The 20,670-nt window shown below is 38.8% G+C and overlaps 1 protein-coding gene and 1 long non-coding RNA gene across 6 annotated transcripts in view; one reads left to right on the top strand and one right to left on the bottom strand.

The window, feature by feature from the left end:
• The window catches only part of Dora (zinc finger SWIM domain-containing dorado), a 56,769-nt gene that overhangs the window by 18,447 nt on the left and 17,652 nt on the right, over positions 1–20,670 (bottom strand). The window lies entirely within an intron of this gene.
• LOC114943679 (uncharacterized) overlaps positions 1–20,670 on the top strand; it is a 63,211-nt gene that overhangs the window by 28,709 nt on the left and 13,832 nt on the right. Inside the window, exons 3-4 of one of the 4 annotated variants that reach the window (XR_014925901.1) lie at positions 9,479–9,637; positions 10,369–10,766. The exons of 1 other annotated variant lie outside the window; for it this stretch is intronic. This is a non-coding gene — a long non-coding RNA (uncharacterized LOC114943679). Of the gene's footprint in view, positions 1–9,478; positions 9,799–10,368; positions 10,767–12,621; positions 13,720–20,670 lie in introns of those variants that run through there. 2 more of the 4 variants (XR_014925898.1, XR_014925899.1) reach the window with 2 other exon arrangements.

Raw genomic sequence — 20,670 nt, 5'->3', positions numbered from 1 at the left:
AGGATTATCTTTTCTAAATTCCTTGAAATACAATCTCGACGAGGAAAGAATAAAATTTGCATCTAATTCGTCTTATCCGGCTCGCTTATTACACGGCACAGTGTTTATACAGATTCGCAACGTTCTGAGAGAGCGAGGTATAACTTTCATTTTATCTCCAATGACGGTATTCGTGTTCGTTTTAGTTGAACGCAAAATCATGTTGCGCAAATTTATATAAAAGAATCGCGCCGTGATTCCGCATCTCTTAACGCACATATCCACGCCCTCACCGTCGAAATCGGGACAGAAATAACGATTTCTTCAAATATTCATGTAAAGAATTAAAATTGAATCGCCCCAATTTCAGGACTGCGCTAAATAATATATTTTTTTATTAAATCGACGAGAGAACTTTTTTTTGCTTCGTCTCTAAATTAGAATCGTACCGTAATCTCGAAGGTAAATTCTGACAAAGTTCACCGGTGGACTACCAAGTATATGATTTTCTTTACGTAGCACGTTCCCTTATCTCGCCGAAAGAGAGAGAGAAGTTGCGACGGAGATTCCACACGTTTCGCCGCTAAATTTCGTATTATGTCAAAACTTACGAAGAATAAAATCTAACCGTTCACCCCGAAATCGCGAATGGTCGTCACGTTGTCGGAGTAGTGATACGTTCCAATTGTACCGCCGAAATAAATTTCTCCATGCGTATATATAGACGCGACTTTTGGCGAAGCGTTGAATCTCCGACGATGAACAGTGAATGTGAGCAGGTTGCGTCGAAAAAAAAAAAAATCACGCTTGTGTATCACGTTTCAAAAGATTAAAAAGGATTTTTTCGCCGCGAGAGAGGAAACGATTTGTATTTTCCGTAATTCTGTACGCTTTTCGCGTTTCATTCGGGAAAAAGAGCGATCTCCGAAAGAGATCTCCGCCGTTATTTCTGTTTCTTACAGCGAGCAGTAAGCGAAAGAGTGATTGTTGCCGACAATCGTTGTGCAATCATGGAACATCAAAGCGCCTCCGTCGATGTGTTGACCGATAGGAACCGAGTAACGGTTCGTTAACTATTGCACGTTTACTGCAAATTTTCAGCTCGTTCTCCGCTGAGCTCTTCGCGGTCGACCCTCGATAAAGGATCGATGTCGTCGTTATGCACCGCGAACCTCGCGATAAAACACATAGTATAAAAAGAACGGGTGATTAAATTGACTTGTAAGCGGTTGGTTTTGTCAGAAAACAGGGACGTTCTCGTTATTTAGCAGAAAACGTCAAAAAATGTCCTGTCAAAGAGAGAGAAAGAATTATTAATTAAAAAAAAATACGGGAATCTCTAGGCATACTATTTATACTTGAATATAAAGGAGAATCGGTCCATCCGTGATTAAAAGCGTGCATTATTCAAAATCAATCGATAATGAATTGAAGCTTTTGAGCTCAGAGGAATTTCGTTTCACAGAGACGGGCTTAATCCAGATGAGGAACCAACAGAAGCTTTAAATACGCCCACACCGGGAGAGCACGTCTCAGGGCCAAAGAAATCGTAAGAACTTTTAACGTAATAAAGGGACGTTCGTCTTGTCTCGCTTCTTCGCGAAATGAAATTGCATTCTTGCCAAATGGCGAGAATATAAGGAGTCTGTAACTCAGTGCGAATGCTTGAACTTTGTTTTAATATGATAGTTTACAACGTGACTCTATTACTTAGCTTTTACGCACACGGCTTTCTTCAAAAGTCATTCTGGATATATTGAATACAGAAAGAGACAAAGAAATTATTCCAATTCTGCAATATTGAAGAACCCTACGGAATTAAAATTTATCTCATAAACGAATATCTCTACCTCCAGATGATTTGTACGGAAAAAATATTAATAAAGAATTCTCCATTTTATTAAATTAGAAAATATCAATTACCAAATTTAGACATGGTAATTAAATTTCAGGTGTATAATATAGGGACTTGAAAAATTTAGTTGTGGTAGCTAAATATTTTTTCCCTGTAGAAGTGACTTTTTTAAACGTGTAAAGAGGCTGAAATAAATTTTCTGATTGAATTTTATCGAATTTTTCATAAAAGTGCATGATCACAGAGTGGTTCGTAAAATATATTTAGATCAGCTTGTTTGCGCAAAGAAGTAATCCGAGAAAAGTGGACCGCGCGGATTTTTCCGAGAAAATCGAACCCGGTCGTGGATTTCGACGTACAGATTGGGAAGGAACTTTTCATTCGCTCGGCGATACGCGTTTCCTCGTCAGAACTCGTTCGGATGCATCGTGTAAGTGGATTACTCAACTTTCCGTCTTGATACAAACAACTGCTTAAGTTCGCGTCTCTCGTCACGCTTTCGGACGAAGTGGAATGAGAGGAAAGTGACGCTACGACTAACGAAAGTCCTATTTCGTAATCTCTCTCGTTACGTCCGTATGTGTTGCGACTTTTTTTTTTTTTTTTCATCGTCAAACTGCGACTCGTCAATTTCGATCATTAATCAACTCTTTGCGTTTGAATCGGAATTGAATCGTCGCGTTCCTCGCGTTAATTTTGCCGTCGATCGAAATAACAAATTGCTGAATTCCAGAAACTGTTTGCTCCGAAGTGCAGCCGAATTTCTCCGAATTAAAAGTTTCCCTTAACGCGAACTTTCACGGGACTGTATCATGAATTAAATATGATTCATGGGGCACAGTCAACGTATTACAAACTTTCTTCTTTACTCGGATGAGACAGAGATCGGATGGAAAAGTCTTTCCGCAAACTACCCTAAATCACTAAAAGTTGAAGTTCACCCTCGGAGGTCATAGACAAATTTTTTCGCTTGGATCACTAAGTTTAAACATACTGAATTTAATATTTTATCGTTCAATGTCTCATAATTATTAACATATCGTCAAATATATTATATTTCGTTTGTATTGCAGTTTATTAAAATCTCGAAGAAATCTGCTAAAAAATTTACTATTCAAAAATAAGAAAAAAAATAAATTTTATCTGCGACAGACTAAACGTTTATCTTTCTCTTATTCTCGACGTGCATACTTTATTAGATATTTCGACCTGGGAAATAAATTACAAAATATTCACGACACATGGTTCGACAAACTTTATTAACAAATACTTTGCGCAATTAATTTATTTTCGCGGTTAAGCAAAGTATAATATTATTGTAAAAATATTGATCTTCTGTATGTTTTCAAATAATATAATTTAATAATAAGATGAATGTAAAAGATTGCATTTATTATCCGGAAAGAATCTAAGTACCCCGAGGGTTAACAAACATTATTCCTCAGCCTCGTCCTATTTTTAGATTCCGACTTTAATCCTTTTTTCGAATTCCACGGCAGAGAGGAGACATTTTTCCGATTACAACCGCGGGCATTAACCATTGTTTTCCGTTCCCAACGTGAGCCTCGGCCTCTCCCTTCCATCGAGCTCCCCTTCATTTGCATAATGCCCCTTGTTCTCGCTCATTTTCGCGAATCGCGCGAGCGTTTTCATCCCTCGCATTTCCGCTCTTTCGGCAATGAGGCCCATTTCTTGCTGCTTTTTATGGCGCTAGCTACTTTTACCTTTCTTTGCCGGAATTAATTCTCGCCGAAAAATACTCGACAAAAATTACGAACGAAATAGAAAGTATAGAAACTCACAAAAGTCCAGCACATATTTAATTATTTGTGTACGATATAATAAAAAGTGTTATTTATCAATTTCGCGTTTCTTACGTTTAGTAACAATAATAAGATAGAGATATTCGTCTTTTCCTAATAAAGGACCGAGTCTTTTTCAAAGGCAATTTATCAGCGGATTAACTCGCAGTTTATTCGGTGAATGCCGTATTTTGCGCCGACATGGAAAAAGGGATTTATCTATCCACGTGTGACCGGGATTTGTCGGGCGGGAACAGCGGCCCTTTTCACGTATATGAGAAACGATAAAATCCAGCGAGTCCTCGCTCTCTCGTCGGAGAACGTTACGTCTCGTCGGGGATAAAAGAACCGTGCATTATTCAACGGACGTGCATTTAGCGGGGACATGTTAAACTCTGCATGGGCCCGATCCGTCGTGGACGCGTCGCATTTTACGCCCAGAGGGTCGCTTTTCGCGAGCTGCTCTCGCGAACCATCGCGTTTACAAAATCAGAGAGCTGCGCGGCATAATGCAAACCACGACAAGCTACAAGACGGGTCGAGAGGACTTGGAGAAACACCTCCACTAATATTTGCTTTCTAAACGCGAAGAGAGAGAGAGAGAGCGCGAGAGATTCCACGTTGCGACATTTAATTATTCAATTTGTACACTTGATCCGAGTATGCAATTTCGCCGAAATTTCAGGCGTTTCATTTTGGAAGCAGTTGTCGGGAAATGTAACAATTCCATTTTTTTAAATAAAAAGGATAAAAAAAATCGCGAGATCGATATTCAGAATATATATCTATATACAGATTTAAAGTACAACAGAGCGAGTAGTTTAGAAAGGTTTGAAATATCGTCAAATATTACATATATACAATACACACCGCGTTTATATGCGCTACTTCCCGAGGGAACCGTCCCGTTAATTTCCACCTAAAATAACGGCGCTCTCACGCTTTGTTTCGTAGTTTACAATGCCTCTTCGCAGTAGACTCGCGTCAACGTTTTCCCAACGCGTGGCAACCACGTACGTCCTTCTTTTAGAAGAACTCTCCCGCGAGATGTATCATGAAAGTTAGTATAGTTGCCATAAAAGTCAAAAACTCCGACACGCGCGTAGCTACCGCAGAAGTTATATTAAGAGCTTATTTATTAAGAAGTTATATCAAGAAACATTAAATTATTTTGTATTACATGTGCAGGCAAAGTGGCACTTTGTGTACGTGTTTTCTGTGCGGAAAGCGGCCGATTTCCCACGCCGCAAGATGGCGGCGTGCGATCGGCCACCTCGCGCGCAGAAAACGCGCACAAAGCCACTTTGCCTGCACTTGTAATACAAAATAGTATGTGTATCACGTGCGGATTGACAATTGTCAACTTTCCGCACTTGATACACAATATACTATTAATACAAAAGGTACATATATGGAACGAAATGCGTAATCTGCTCTATCGCACTTTGGAGTAATTTATATTCCCTTTTACACTCTGTTCCAGAATATAAATTCTCTCTGATTTTATGTAAACGTAACAGGAAAGAAACAACAGACTTCTCAAGAACGGTTCGAATCCCCTTAATGATTCAAATGATACTTTAGATAAAGTAAAATAATATATTGGAAGGGAGAGACAAATTGAAGGAACTTGGCGAAAATATGCGCAAAGTTGAATCGTTTCGTAACGCGATTGTTGTATATTGTTAGAGAAACCAGGTATTACAATAAGGAATACCTCCCTGTAAGAGAAACAGCCTTTACGCTATTCGTGGATGACGATACCATGCACGAGCTATTATTACAAAGGATCCTTATAGGAAACAAGCTCTCTGCTAAACTGCTCGAGTCTTCGCAACCCTCGAGCGACGCTAATGAAATACCTTACGAATGCCAGAAATTTCAGGAAGCATCAAGAGTGGCTTAATTAAAAGCGGCATTTAGCGCAAATAAAATATCGCGTTGCCCCCTCGCAATTGTAAACGATTGTAATCGCGCAACTAACGATTAAGACCGGACAAGGAATTGTGTCTCTCGCGAAAAACATTACGATAAAATGTATTTTAAACTACACCTGCGGGAACATAACAAGGGAATATATGTATAATGCAGCGATCTGCTAAAATAGACGTAGGATGCAAATTTAACAGTTGTCCGGAATTCTCTGCGACATAGCAGCCTAGAATAAAATACGATAGAAAGGGAAATCGAGTGCACACACACACACACACACACACACACACACACACACACACACACACACACCTATATGAGACGAAACGCAGCGCAGCAATGGCATGTGGGTTTTGGACGGAGATTCGCGAGACATCGGTGCGCTTTTCAAAGCATCGAAAGGGATTTTTTTTATTCCACTTTTTTACATTTTTCTTTCCGCAATCGCGATTGACATTTTTGTTCTATTCCATTTTACTTCCAGCCGTGAATTTCAGAACACCTCCCCCGGGGCCCCTAAAAATGAATTTCACGTAGCGCAACGTCGGTAGTGCATCGACCTCCGACGATCGATATCTGCCGGCAGCTCGAAAAGCGGGGAGAGAGCGAGAGAAAGAGAGAGAGAGAGAGATGAGAAGAGGCACCCGTGAGATTTCAATTTTTATCTTCATCCCATAAAAATTGTTTATTCGTCTTCTGTACGTCCCGCATGGACCGTTTGTCGCCGGCGAGCGAATTTTTTCGGACCTTCCCTTGCGGCTCTGGCTGATTTTTATCAAGCATATTTTCGAAAATACATATATCATATATACGTGAATATTGTCGAGCGGATCGTGTTGATCGATGCGAAAGTTTTCATTGTCCGATAATGAAATTTTGCGCACAATAGAGCGACGTTATAGTAGACATCAATTTTTTTACATCTTTATTTTCACATCTTTCTTTTCTGATGGCAATCGGAGAGATCAACGAGGACTATCATGATGCTTTAAATTCGAGAAGAAGAAGAGAAATCGACCGAATTTATCGTTGTCCGTGAAATCTATATAAGTTTATCGAAGCATCGAAATTCTGCGATATTAAACGTGCGTATACATAAAATGTTGGTATTTCATGAGTATCTATAGATATCAGAATAATACTTCATCAATCGTCTCATAAATAATTGAGAAATCATTAATGCGCGATTGTGATGAGAATAGGTATATCTTTTCAATACATCCTATTATAGACTTTGACGTACAATTGAAATAAATTCTTCCTTAACAGGACGTTTCATATTCCTCGGATCTTTCGCGGTTTGTCTCGATGGATCTTTCCGGCAAGGAAACGACGTTCCTTCGACTCTAATACCATCGGCGACAAACCCTGTCCTTTCTATCGGCCGGAACATTCTCGTCGATTTTTATCGAGGCTTCGGTGACGACGGTATTGAATTTGCGGTCGAGCGAGATGGCTCTTCCGGGTCGGAGGTAGATTCACCAAGCATTATGGAAATAAAACATGAGAGAGAGAGAGAGAGAAAGGGAGCGTTTTCGAAAGTAAGACGAACAGTTGTCGGCGAAATTAATTTTCAAAATTTCCATTCCGAGAAATCGGATGTTAATGATTTAAAACACGGTCTTATATACAGGTCAAGACACTTCTATATCGACTATATGCTGTTAAACGTAACAAAATTTAACTAATATGGCTGCCAATTTAGGCCGATTCATTAAATTCAATGCGCCAGCGCAGATTTTTTTTATTTTGACAGTTTTGTGTTAGATCTTGTGCACAATTGAAAAATGTTAAAAATAAACGCGGTTAAAAACTCTTCACAACAGTGAAATATATTATAATAAATATATTATTATATAACAGGCCTGAGTTGGCCGCCATATTGGTTACATTTTTTATATAAGACCGTGATTTAAAATCCCTAATTTGAAGAGAGAAATTTATATATCAAGCGTTCATTTAAATAATCGACAAACTAATAGATGAAATCTGACAATGTCACCGCGCTCCGTAACTGCTATTAATTTCACGCAAGATTTCACGCAAAATATTTCGACTCGTCTATTAAAATGTCAAAGTCAAGCTTCGTGCCTATAGTCGTCGTTCGGGATAAAAAAGAAGAATGACGTATAATCGGGCGGCGATTGTGCAGCGACGAAGGATCGAAACGTGTGTGTATGTGTATGTACACAGGACCTTTCTCGAGCAGCTCCCGCTCATATTTCAGAATCCCTTTCTGCCGTTGCACCCTGAAAGAGGTCGCCCACCCTCGCGGCGCGAAAACGAGGACAAAGAGCCATTTTGCCGTAATGCGATATGTCACGTTGCCGTACGAAGGCCGTTCTGTGTAGCTGATTTAATCTCGCGTGAAGATTCCTCAGCGTCGTTCGCCTTGATGAGCGACGCGTAAAAACGGCGAGATGAATTTCTCGTCGAAAACCCGCGCCCATGAAGGCTCGTACGAAAGGAAATCGATTCTAAAGAGACTCAAAGATTCCCGAAAAATTTTTCGTATAATTTTTTTTCGATTTCTCAAAACGTCCCGAAACATCCCAATATTTTCAACATTTAATTTCCAAGCAGGCAGCAAGAGTCGATCAAAGTTGTGATGAACGTACACTGCAACGTAGCATCATTATTTAAAAAAAAAAAGAAAGAAAGAATATTTTCCGCGAATGCTTTCAGAAGCCATCTACCGATCGTGTGATCGCGAGATTTATCGATCATATCTGTCGCATTAATCAAACCGTACAATGTCGGTATTCGCGTATGGAGAAGCTCCCGTAAAATCATACCTCGTCGGACCGGACTCGCTTGCGCTCGAATAACCGATTTCATTAATCTTCTTACGCCAATGCGACTCCTTTCATATCCGTTGCCGTGAACATTACCACGTCGACTTCTACATTTAGGTCGTTACATACCGTACAAAAGCCTCTTTAACGTACGCAAATCTCTCAATGACGATCTAATCAATTTTGTCCGAGAGAGCGCGTATTATCGTAAACGCAGTATTAAATCTCTCTCTCTATCGGGATTAGGTCAGTTTGAAAATATTCCGACATCTTCGTCGACCGATAGACGTTAAAAGACCCGAGGAACATCGTGCTACGGAAGTGAAATTCACGTCCACACCCTGCGACGGAATGGACGATTCTCTGGCCGACGGTGGAGCCACGGATATGAAATATGGTTCGCAGTAATGTATACGTCCGAGATACACGTACCAGAGATACTCTGGGGTGGACGGAGCACGATGCATTATTACCATTGCTTGACATTTGTCTTCGTCAGAGACGGTTTTTCAGTCTGGCTATTACCAGCGAAACGAACGAAACGAGTATCTCGCATGGATCGAAGAGGGTTTCTCATTTAATTGCGAGAACGCCATTCTTTTCCCCACCGGCTAATTACCGTATTAAAGAAAGAAAATTAAGGTCCCGGTTTTTAAGTTAGATTTTTTTTTAAATAAAAGAATAAAAATTATAGTGGTAATTTTAATATAAGAGAAACAATAAAAAATAAAAGAATTATTTTTAGAAACATCTTGAGACATTTTTTATACAATTTAACGTTGAAAAACAAGCATGAAAAACTATAGAAATGTATCATGGAAAAATATGCACTTTGCAGATACATGCATCCGCATAAATATGCAATAATAGAATAATAAATTTTTTACTTATAATTTTTTGTTTCGTATAATATTTCTTTAGCTGTTTCCAAGATGTAATCTCGCAACAAATTCAGTCTTCAAAAATGTTTACGTGTTTATTTCAAACGATAACTTTGCACAAAATTATCGGTATGGATTTTCTCTCTACATATACGTTATGCCCTTTACAAAGAATGAGCTGATCAGTTGGAGGATTCACTCCAAGACATTGTGGGTTAGTGTATGTGTTCACAGGCCATTAATCCCGACGAGCACGTCCTATTATATTGTACCGCGAGGACGCTCCTCGGAGGACGAGGATAGCTACACGATCGAAGACCCGAACGCATCCATCTGACTCTTCCTGGAAGGAGCTTAAGGGTGCTTTCGATCGACTTTGGGAGCCGATAATACGTAAGTAGTTACGCGTGGTTGGGAGCCGTTGAAGAAGCAGAAGGATATCGGAAAACAGAGAAAGATTCTTCAATCTTGATGTACGGCTTGCATTATGCAGATACTATATTAAAATACAGTATTTAAATTTAGATATATATTTATTGCACACAAACAAATCTATTCAGATAAAGATAAATCTCTATTTTTAAATTTAAATATATAAAATTTTAATATTATATTTATATGTATGTAAAACTGTGCACTTTTGCAAAGTTAATTTTTAAAACCGAAGAAGGCCTTGTGCAAAAATGTCAAAATCACGAAAGTTTTATTAAAATTCTGATAAATTGTATGATATCTGCTCTCACAGATATGACCACCAAATTGTTCTTTTCATGTTAAAAGAAGTTTATAAAAATAATAATAATGTCACGAATAAGTATGCACTTTCACCGCGCGCTTGAGTGAACCGGAAATGCTCCCGGAAGTCGAACCAAATTTATTCCGTGGAAATTTTATAGCAAATTCCAAAAAACTTTCAGCATTAAAATATAATGATGCTAATAATTGCTTTATTATCAAAAATTGAAATATATTATTATTTAAACATTCAGCACAATCCTTTCAATGTAATTGGATAAATTTTATAATAAATGTGAAAATATATAAAACCTAACTCGATATTATTTCAAAACACAAAATTCTTTCGTAAATCTTATAAATGTTGAGTTTGCTTTTTTTGAACGCAGACTACTTCCCTGGCACATATGGTTTAAAAGAACTAAATTCAAGATTACTGGATAACGGAAATACTGGATGCTTCATTTCAGTCTACGTAATAGAAAAGGGAAGAAAAAAAGAAGATAGAATACTTGGAGTGCTGACGGATTCTTTTTCTCTCATCTACACTTTCTTCATTTGATCTCCTTTGGCCGACCCACGTCAAGCTCGATTTTTTCTCATCATTATCTTTTCGAATCCTTCGTCGAATAATGAAGCGAAGGACTTCCTCATTGACAAAAACATAATCCAAAAGTATGGAATTACATTCCAAAGTATCTCTTCCACAAATAGAAACTTGAAATTGAATTTTTGCACATTGTGAACAATCGTCACATTAAATATCTTTTTTTTTGCAGTATCACGCCTCTATATATTGCCTTTTAATCCAAACCCTGTTGTGATTCGCGCGAATTTACGCAGCTAAGCGCGTAATTAGAGACACGGTCGCGTTTTGCTAGCGCGGAGAACCGTTTGAGCGAAACGCGGTGCAGTTTAAGCGCGAAATTCCCGACTTTAATTACACATCGCGTGCAGTTTCCGGCAGCAAGCTGCGAACTTCACGACCGCAAGCGACATCACGTTGACTCGCGTGTCTCTGTGTTATTTTGCGCAAATCGTGCGCCGATATAGGTATTCCAAAGAAACAGAAAACAAAAATATCGAAGATTTCGTCCGACCGTCGTATCCCTTTTACAAGCCCTTTCTGTCGAATAAAAAGGTGCGAGTCCGAGCCTGGCGGACGCGAATCGATATTTCCTATTCGATACCCGATGCAATACGCCGCTCGGCGATCGTATTGCCGGAGATACGATGCAGTCGTGTGTCAACAGGAAGTGTCGTCTCTCAACAAACAGTCAGCCACACGAGAAACTCGACCGTGTTTCCGCAGCGGGAACAAAACTTCTCGTCGCTGATGCCGCGGCGAAACGAAGACCCGGAAGAGGTAACTTTCATACAAACCGCCGATATTGCCACAAGATAAATCGAGAATACAGCTCGAATCTATATATGCATACGTAGAACGTAAAAGAAAAATTTTCATCACTTTTACAATGGGGATGAATGTTGCAAAATTAATATGTAGGTGTTCGAAAGATATATTACCTTATACGCGTAAAATGATATAACAGCTTAATAAGAAAATTTCCAAAACAACAAAAGTTTTCCGTATATATTCTTCGCGCACGAAGAAGCGAACGCGATGCGCAGGACCGATTCCGGGCCATTTTGAATAGGAAAACGAGCGACTTAAATATGAAGAGCTTACACGCAAGCCTGAATAAGGGCTCGTTTGCGCGAAAAGTAGCTGCTATTTCCGGCGGGATTACCTGTCCGGGTAATCTGAAGAGAAAATCTTGCGAGTTCTATCGGCTCGCCGAAGAATCGCCTCCGTTAAACGCAAAGAAGTCGCGGATCAAGATATAAACTGGCTGAAATTGGATTACGAAGTAACGGCAAAAGAGCCGAGTCACGTTCATTATCGATCTAATGAAAACATTTTCGGAAACATCGGTGTAATCTGCATTCGCAACGGGATACTTGATGCAATTAATCGAGAGATGACTTCACATTCTCACCGATCGACAAGGATCTATAATTGCTCAAACCGAAATAATGATTGTTTCAAGCAAAAAGCATATCGCGAAACAAATTGCATAAGTTTATACCTAGCAGTTTTACGTTATTATAATTGCAAATAAAGTGGATAATTGGAATATTCGTCTGAAATAAGTAGAATACGAACAAATATATAGCATTAGTGAAAAGCTTCGCAAAGCTGCTTTTAAACGAGCAGCTGTCGCTCTCGTTGAAAACTTGGAGAAAAACTACGGGATTAACTCGCCGATTTTTTTTTTTTTTTACATCCGTCGCTACATAACGATCTCTCTCTCTCTCCTACGCCTATGCATTTTATGTAAAGCCGAGCTTTTTCAGCGAAAGCCCGGTGTAGTCAAACCGGAGAAAACGCGTTGCATTTACACTCTTAAGCTTTCACAGGTCCAAAAGCTGGCGAAGAGGTCAAAGAACCTTTAATGCGGCGACGAACCGAGAGACGCGTCTACCTTAGCTACCTTTGCAATCTTGTTAAAGTTCTCGTTACTGTCGACGAATAAATGCACTTGCAAATTATCTCGAGCAAGAGGCAAATTGCATAAATCGTATATAAATATATATATATTTTTCTTTTTTTGTAATTTCTTTTCTTTTTCAAATGTCAGGTCCAACTGATTGCATCTGGCAGTGGACAATATCAATGTCGGAGGAACGAAAACTTTAAAAGTCTGGCCTGCAAAAGTCTGAGATGCATCGTATACGCAAGAAAGAGTCGCTGTTTGGTACACGACTGTCTTTCTTTTCCCTACCACCGAGAACCTTTAAAAGGACCGGCGAGCAGGAACCGTCTGTGCGTGCTGACGTTTGTGGAAATACCGGGCAGGTCTCCGCCAGCAGGTCATCCACCGTCTGTCGCTGGAACTCCTTTGTTGTGACGACTATGACTAGTCAAACTGGAAAAAGACATTCGCCAGACCGGGGAACATTCTTCGGGGAATAATTGCACCTTGTGCGAACAACCGACGATGAATGAAAGAAAGAAATGGAAGGGACCGAGTAGACGGCATTTAAATGACATTGCGTGTAATCGTGGAAAATAAAATTCTGTCTATGCCTTCACACGTTCGGTTACGTGTCCAATTGTTATGTCGATAATAAATCGACCGTATTAATTATGCACGGCGGGTTATTCAGGTTTTCTCACGACGGGGGACTTTTCTCTCTCGCTATATCTGGTCCATTATTACTACTCTATGAACTCGAACGGAGTTTTTGAATCGGAAAAAGTCTGGCAGCGCGCAACGATCGTTTTACATAAATCTGATTATGCGCGATTATGGTTCACGGTGTAACGCCGAAAAAGTTTTTCCGGGAAAAATATCAATGGGAGACCAGCGGACTTTTCACTGGCAAGCATATCTTTGCTTTCTTTCGACTCTTTTGGTCGCGATAGCAAAGCACGACTCGCATATCTCACGGGAAGTTTAGTCCTTTGAGCTAGCGGCTCTTTTTGCGAGTCATGGATATTATCTTTTCTGTCAGCAATTTAGATATGAAATTTTGCGAGTTCCGCGACAGGAGAGATAACGATCCTTCAACGAAACGACACTATTCACGTGAATATTAAGGTACTAATAAAAGCTTAACAATCCCGATTGCTATGATAATAAATAAATAAATAAAAAAGCGTATTATTGCGTGTAGTAATTATTATGATGGTTACAATTATATTTTTTTGTGGAGAACACTATTGAGAATGAATAAAAGAGTGGATAAAAAAGAACCTTGACGGAGAAAAAACTCGGACGCTGAGTGCAATTTCTTTAATGACCTCGTGGAATTGACAGGCTAAAATTGATCCCGAAAGAAAGAAACGCGACCATTGTTTAGCATGAAAGAGAAGCATTTTGCACCTGGTGCATTAATGACGACCTTAGCTTACCAGCCGGCCGAGGTGAAGAATCAGCTGTTGCACCTGTCAAAATTTGTAATTTAATTCCACCGTTCCAGTTTCACCGTGCGACGATTGTTTTCGCCATAACAGCAAAATTCCCAGCCGCGAAAGCGCATATATATGTATAACGTTGATTTATTTATATAGCACGAGAGAGAATCATTCTCCATGTCGGCGTAAAATGGAAAATTTGACGGGCACTTTCCGTGCCAAATATAGGAAAAGAGGTAGCGTTACAATGCATGTAAAGCACTCCATTTTGTTTCCTTTAATATCTCATGAGAAAACTTCTACTATATCGACAAACGTAACAATGTGTCGAATTTCCATATGATATGACGTTCCAAGTCCGAACTAGGATATTCGCATCGAATTTCCGAGAATGAATCCTCGCGAGACCGAGCGACGACTCTGCCGGGGGTAGAAGGGGGATGAAGAAGGGGGAGGGAGAGGGATGGGGACGTGAGAATTAATTTGCGGCCAAGCCCGAGCACTCGCTCGCCTAACTCTCGGCCAACTATCGCGTGTGGCTACACGCGCGAGGTTCAATGTGGCACAACTCGCAACTCCGGCAAAGCCTACTCGTATTAACGCGCCAGGATAGAATTCGCTAACTGCGAATCGTTTCGTACATATCTCCGCGGTCCGTAGGGATCGATACGGTCGCCATGACAACGCGGACTCCTCTCTCTCTCTCTCTTTCTGTTTCCCTCAGTAGGGATACAGATACAGGAATACATCTCAATACGAGTGTATATTCTCTTTCTTTCTCCCTCGAAAAGCCCTAGCTGCAACCGCTACTTCGTTCCTTTTTCGGCTCTGCATCTTGGTCCCCTCGCTAACTTTTTACCTGACTCAGTTTGCGCGATTGTATTTTTTCCTCTTCTCGCGAGTTGTAATTATTGAGATTGCAAAAAGGGGGATTATGATGAATTTGAAGAATGTTTTCCGGGACGGAAATATACGAATCGTGCGTTGCGCAAACGATTGCTTGTTCAAGGTATTCGAGAGATCAGCTGACGCATCGATTTTTTGTGCAAATGGTCTCGTACGAAACCCGCCGGGAATAGTCCATCAATTCGGAATATATAATCTAAGCATTGTATAGATGAACGTAGGAGGGTGTTATCTCTATATATAAAGTTCTCCAGTTTGCCGATACTCGTATTGCACAATCTTATTAACTTCGTGAGCCATAAAACCCGCAGGCGACTGGCGATATGCATATATGTGTGCATGTCGTATACACGCGCATAATATATATTCAGATATGAGAGGTTGTCCGCTCTCTTTCATATTGTCCCGACTTAATTAACAGTTTTCATATTAAATTAAATTCACGGGCCGGCGAAGCATGCGCGACGCTCGATCGTTAACAAGCGTCTACCTCCGACGTTCCGGCTACTTTGTGCGAAAATACATGCGAGAATTATTAATTATATCGCGATATTTGAAAATAATTGACGTCGGTTGCGCGAGCTATAATTGTGTAATGTGACGCAGAAATTAAATTCTTATTGTTGAGAATTATTTTCTCATTACGAGAATATTATTTTCTGTATTACGAATTCGAAATCTGATCGCGTGTCGATAATCGAAGAAAAGCTCATCTCAGCAATTTGTACTTGAACGATCGCGCAGTAACGGTGATGGAAACTCGGGGTGAACGGGAGGAAGAAGGAAAACGATGAGACCAGGCATCGCTCAACGAGCTTTGCTCCAAATGAGATCCAGTTCGTTTCCTCCATCTTCCGTCAAACCTAGCCAATTTATCGCGAATTTATTCCGGCGAGATTTGATGATAATGAGAATTCTCCACCGGCGAGTGTGCGTGTGAATTTATTAAGGAACCGATTAATCATATTAATCATTAGTGAAGAAAATTGTATAAGAAAACATTAATTAAATATATATTTTTTAATTAAATTTATCCCAATTAAGTAAGTCGGTAAACTGAAGAAATGTAGTTTGTCAATCCCGTTCAAAGGAAACTTTCACTCGTCCTACAACTCCCACAAAAAGGCTCTTACTTTAGCTAAAAAGGGGAACACGGTTAATATTTCGTAACTGATTAAATTTTCCCGAGCGAGTGCATCTCTTTTTCGTCAATTCTCCGCAAGACTTTCCTCCGGTCTGCCAATTTAGAACGTATCAAAGAACGTTTGCGTTCGTTGGTATAATGAGGTAGAAAAAATACGCGGTCCTCTCGCATCATACATCCGGTATGTTGCGAACTAGTGAGGAACGACGAGACAATGCTTCTGCGCTCATACAGATAACGATCGTTTCACGAGTAGGAACCGCATTGTTCCGACACGATCGAATTCTTTTCAGCTCGACCGAATGGGCCGTTTCCTCCCGATCTCGACGACACTCTTGCAATTGCTCGCGTCCTATTATCGATGATTCGAGTAGACGATAAATAAAAAAAAAAGTACGCTGTCAGAAAAGATATGAAAATAATTTAGAGAATGTCATCGGTTTTATCGATAACCACATGATTCTAATAAAATTCAATATTGTCTCAAGATATGATAACTTTAGTGTTGAATGAAATATAGATGCTTGTATAAGAGATCTTATAAATTTTTCATTTTGACAATTCAAATAAAGCATGAGTATCGGAGTAAAAACAGTTTCGTAATCCAAAAAGAAGTTATACGATATTATTTATAATAACGTCTTTATATTAAAATGTATATCGTGTCATTATGTAGACGACTTTTGCTATGTTGCTTTCGAGAAAAAATGTGACGTATAATACGAGCCCAAGAGTGCAAACGACGGAAGTAAAATGTAAATTTCCCACGTGTGTACCGGAAAGATTTAAGGAACTATTCCCGCTTTCACCATATAACGCGAGCAAGGCGACGCCTTATAAGCGTATACGATTCGTTGTTGTCCCCGACCACAACGTTTCTCTAATAACTTATCTCGCACCGTAGCCCACATGCTCGCCGTCCTTTTATTAAGCCGTAAATTAATTCTTTCAAATTGAACTCTCCCATCGCGCATAGAGAGTCTTTATATCGCAGCCAGGCCTGGCTAGGACCATAAAATTTAAATGCAGCGAGTAGGAAGTTGAGGCGCGCAGCTGCTCGAAAATGTAGGAGGCAATGACTCACGAGAAATCCGAATCGCCCTGACTGTGAGCGGTGGGAAGGAAACATTTGGAAATTAAAAGACTCGTCTTAAAAGAGAAAACAGCGGGTGTCCGGGATGAAAATAATAGGGCGTTAAAACGCCCTAATACGAAATGATCCTAAGATAAAATGGAGAAATTTAATAGGAAAAGGAGCGTGTATGTGTCTGTTGATTGTTGAAATTTCACAATAATTTGTCTAAAAATACACGCTATTATTTCGAAAATTATAATTTAAATGCGAATTTAATTGAATTGCTTGTTTTCATGTATATATTCTTCATATATTTTGTTTCATTTCTCATAATTGTCTTCCTTAATTATCTTCAATTATCTTTATTATAGAGAGAATCATATATGACTAATACTACAACAAGAATCTATTACGTGACTCATGCGTGAGACTTACACAAAACAATCTTTAGGAAGACGTGGTGATTCAGAAAACTCCTTGAAAATCTATTCTATCCTCTGGCAAAGAATTACTTATGAATCAACGTAGTTGCATCTCGTACAAATGGAAATTCCGAGCGTCATAGTTTTAGTTATAACGACCTCGACTCCGTTCAGTTTACCGTAGTAGATATATTCTCGGTCAAAGTAGTTAATTTACAAGAGAAAAAAGGGAGCGTGTATGTGTATACATGTGCGTGTAAATGTCATTACATCTTGAATCTTTTTATTTCCATATAATAAATTAATAGAATATGTATAGCGAGACACGGAAAGAGAATGTAGAATATTTTATCGATTTACGTTTTTCTTCATATATAATTTCTAATATCACAAATAGCGACACGTTTTATGACTGTTGAATGATATAATAAAATGCAATAAAGTAATACAATATACGGACTCTGTGCACATGCTTTTTCGAAAAAGTATCAAAGTGTCAAGAAAGACTATACACTCGTCTCTCCAGCCAAATTTACGAGATCCCACCAGTCTGTGTCAATACCAATTTTCTCGTTGCAACGTTCGCACAATCCTATATCCACATCGTCGCTAGCACATCGTGAAAATATACCCTCGATCGACCCGCATGTTCGCGCCGGGCTATGCTTTTCTTTTCCCCATCGAACCTATTATAGATATTTGTTCGCTATACAAAAGGCGTAATCACTTATCGCAATCACTTACCGTAATCACAATTCCTATATAAAATATATTTCTATATAATCCTATATAAAAATATTTTTTAGAAAAACTAAACTAACTTTATCATATAAAAATTCTGAAACTTACACAAACGCTAACTTTACAGATAAAATAAATTCATATAGAAATACGGTATAGAAATTGATTTTGTCCGTGGTCATGGCAGATGTTAATAGTCATCATGCAAGGGAAAAAAATACGGGATATCGATTTACAATTGTAACTAACCTTTTTTATCGAAAACGAGTCTCGCATATGTCGAAAGATATTACAATTTGCATGGAGAATAAAGCCGAATAAATTATTTCAAAGAGTGACGTGAATCTCGTTGAAGATGCTCGATGAAAAAAATGTGAAAAATATAATAGCGACGAAATAATAAACGAGTCATGGTTTCGGGATTCGTTGAACCCTGCAAATTGGATACGCGCGATCGCGAGACGCGGCGCGACATTTTCCCGCTCGTTAACGCATTTTATTTTCAGCGTCGACGAAACACCTGGACGGCCAGTGACCTCGTTCTCGCGAGATTAAAATTTATGCCAGAGCCTGCGTCGCGCCGTACTCGACGACCTGCACCTGCCGCTGTCGGCCGCACTATAATCTTATCGAACGACGTTGATCCGCCCCAGCCGGTCGTTGCCACCGTTATTGTAGTAGGTCGGAATGGATTTTCGCCCTACGCACATTTTAGCGTGTATTTTACGCGGTGTGCAACATCGTCAGATCGATGTTTCACATACGTATTTCGAAATCATTCAGAATCTCGATATTTTGTCTCTCTGTTCCCTTTTTCTTCATTCATTAACTTCGAATCTAATTCGGGGAAGACTTAATTCAATTGAATTTGGCGAGAAATCTGGCAATCAAAAATAATTCTTGGTGATAAATTCTTAAAATCAACTAATCAATAATAAGGCAACTTAACGAGCTAGATTGTTTAGCATGTTAAATAATTTTGTATTAAAAAACCATAGAGTGTTTTAAGTAAAATAGATAAATCCGCAGTAGGTAAGTTATGTTGCGTTTTAATAAAAAATTATTTAACATCCTAAACAATCTAGCTCGTTAAGTTGATTGGTAGATTTTAAATTTACACGAGTCTAATTTATTTGTTTGATTGATTAATAAATTCTTTAATTTGATGAGGAAGCTGAAATTTCTTCCTCTTTGTAAACATGAGAAAACGATACTAAAACACTGATAGCAACCGCGTGTAAAAAGGGATCGTTGTGTCGTCGTTGCAACTGATTCCGTTCGCATTAACGCATCGCCGCGTTAAACGTTAGTGTATTTTTAGTGCATCGAGTCGGAGAGGACTAGACATACGAAATGAAGCAAAACTGCTCTTAACGAGACACGCGTTTTATTTGAAATTCAACTCTGTATTTTTATATTCTTATTCTATTAACAATTTATATACTCCTTTAATTACGTTATTCGTCCGCTAGTTGATAGGCAAGGTTTCAAATAGAATATCTCCTCGCATTTTTGGATTACTTGACCAATTTCAAGTCTTTTTTTTATCAGCAAAAATTTGAAAGAAAATCCTCATTTGGAATAATTACTTAAGCAATTCAAAATTTAATAATCGACATTTTCGTCAAAGAAGTTGGCTAAAGAATTCGCAGATCAAAAGATATATGTAATTGATATTTTGTAATTATTATCATCAAGTTAAATTAATAATAATTACATTGCATCTCATACGTATGTCATTATGCATAAAATAAGTTAATGATTAACCAACTTGTCAGTTGATAGTAGCATGTATGTGCGTGTACGTCCGTATATACATATATGTGTGTGTATGAGTGCAAAGAGCTGCACCAAACAGGACTATCTAGATAGATTAAATGTTTTCTTGCGAGCGCCATCAGCCGCTCGTATATATCCTTTAGTGCCTGATGTTTTCTGAGAAGTAAACTGCAATTCAGTCCTTCATTGGACTAAATCGCCCGCGCAATTAGCCGACCCTGAAAGGGCTAAGATCGCGTAATGCCACTTACTGTAAATACTCTGTTTTTTCGTATTCCCCTGGGCGTGGAATTTATCCGAGAAACAATGCCATATTATTCGCGTGATGGATATCCGATACAATGAAAAGTTATTATATTAGGGAGGTCATAATATCTTTATACACTGATGAAAATTCGATATAACTGCAGTTACTCGTGAAATATCTAACTCGTGTATCATCATATATACATATATATATATATATATATATATATATATATTGTCCTAATATATGTATATATATTACTTTGAAAAGAATGAAGAGAATAATTTCACGCATATCGCAAAACATGATCGATATGTCAAACGACCGAACAAATAATTTTTCTTTAATAAATATGAAAGCATCGACGTCCTCTATCAAAATTAATATTTTGCAATCAATACGTACAAACCATATAATATTATTCACACGTGAATATCCGGTATCGATATCAAAGG

Source organism: Nylanderia fulva, unplaced genomic scaffold (assembly GCF_048542155.1).
Source record: "Nylanderia fulva isolate GAGA-0341 unplaced genomic scaffold, ASM4854215v1 Scaffold11, whole genome shotgun sequence".
Lineage (NCBI taxonomy): Eukaryota > Metazoa > Arthropoda > Insecta > Hymenoptera > Formicidae > Nylanderia > Nylanderia fulva.
The sequence above is the reverse complement of the archived record's forward strand: the minus strand, read 5'-3'. Positions and strand labels throughout refer to the sequence as shown.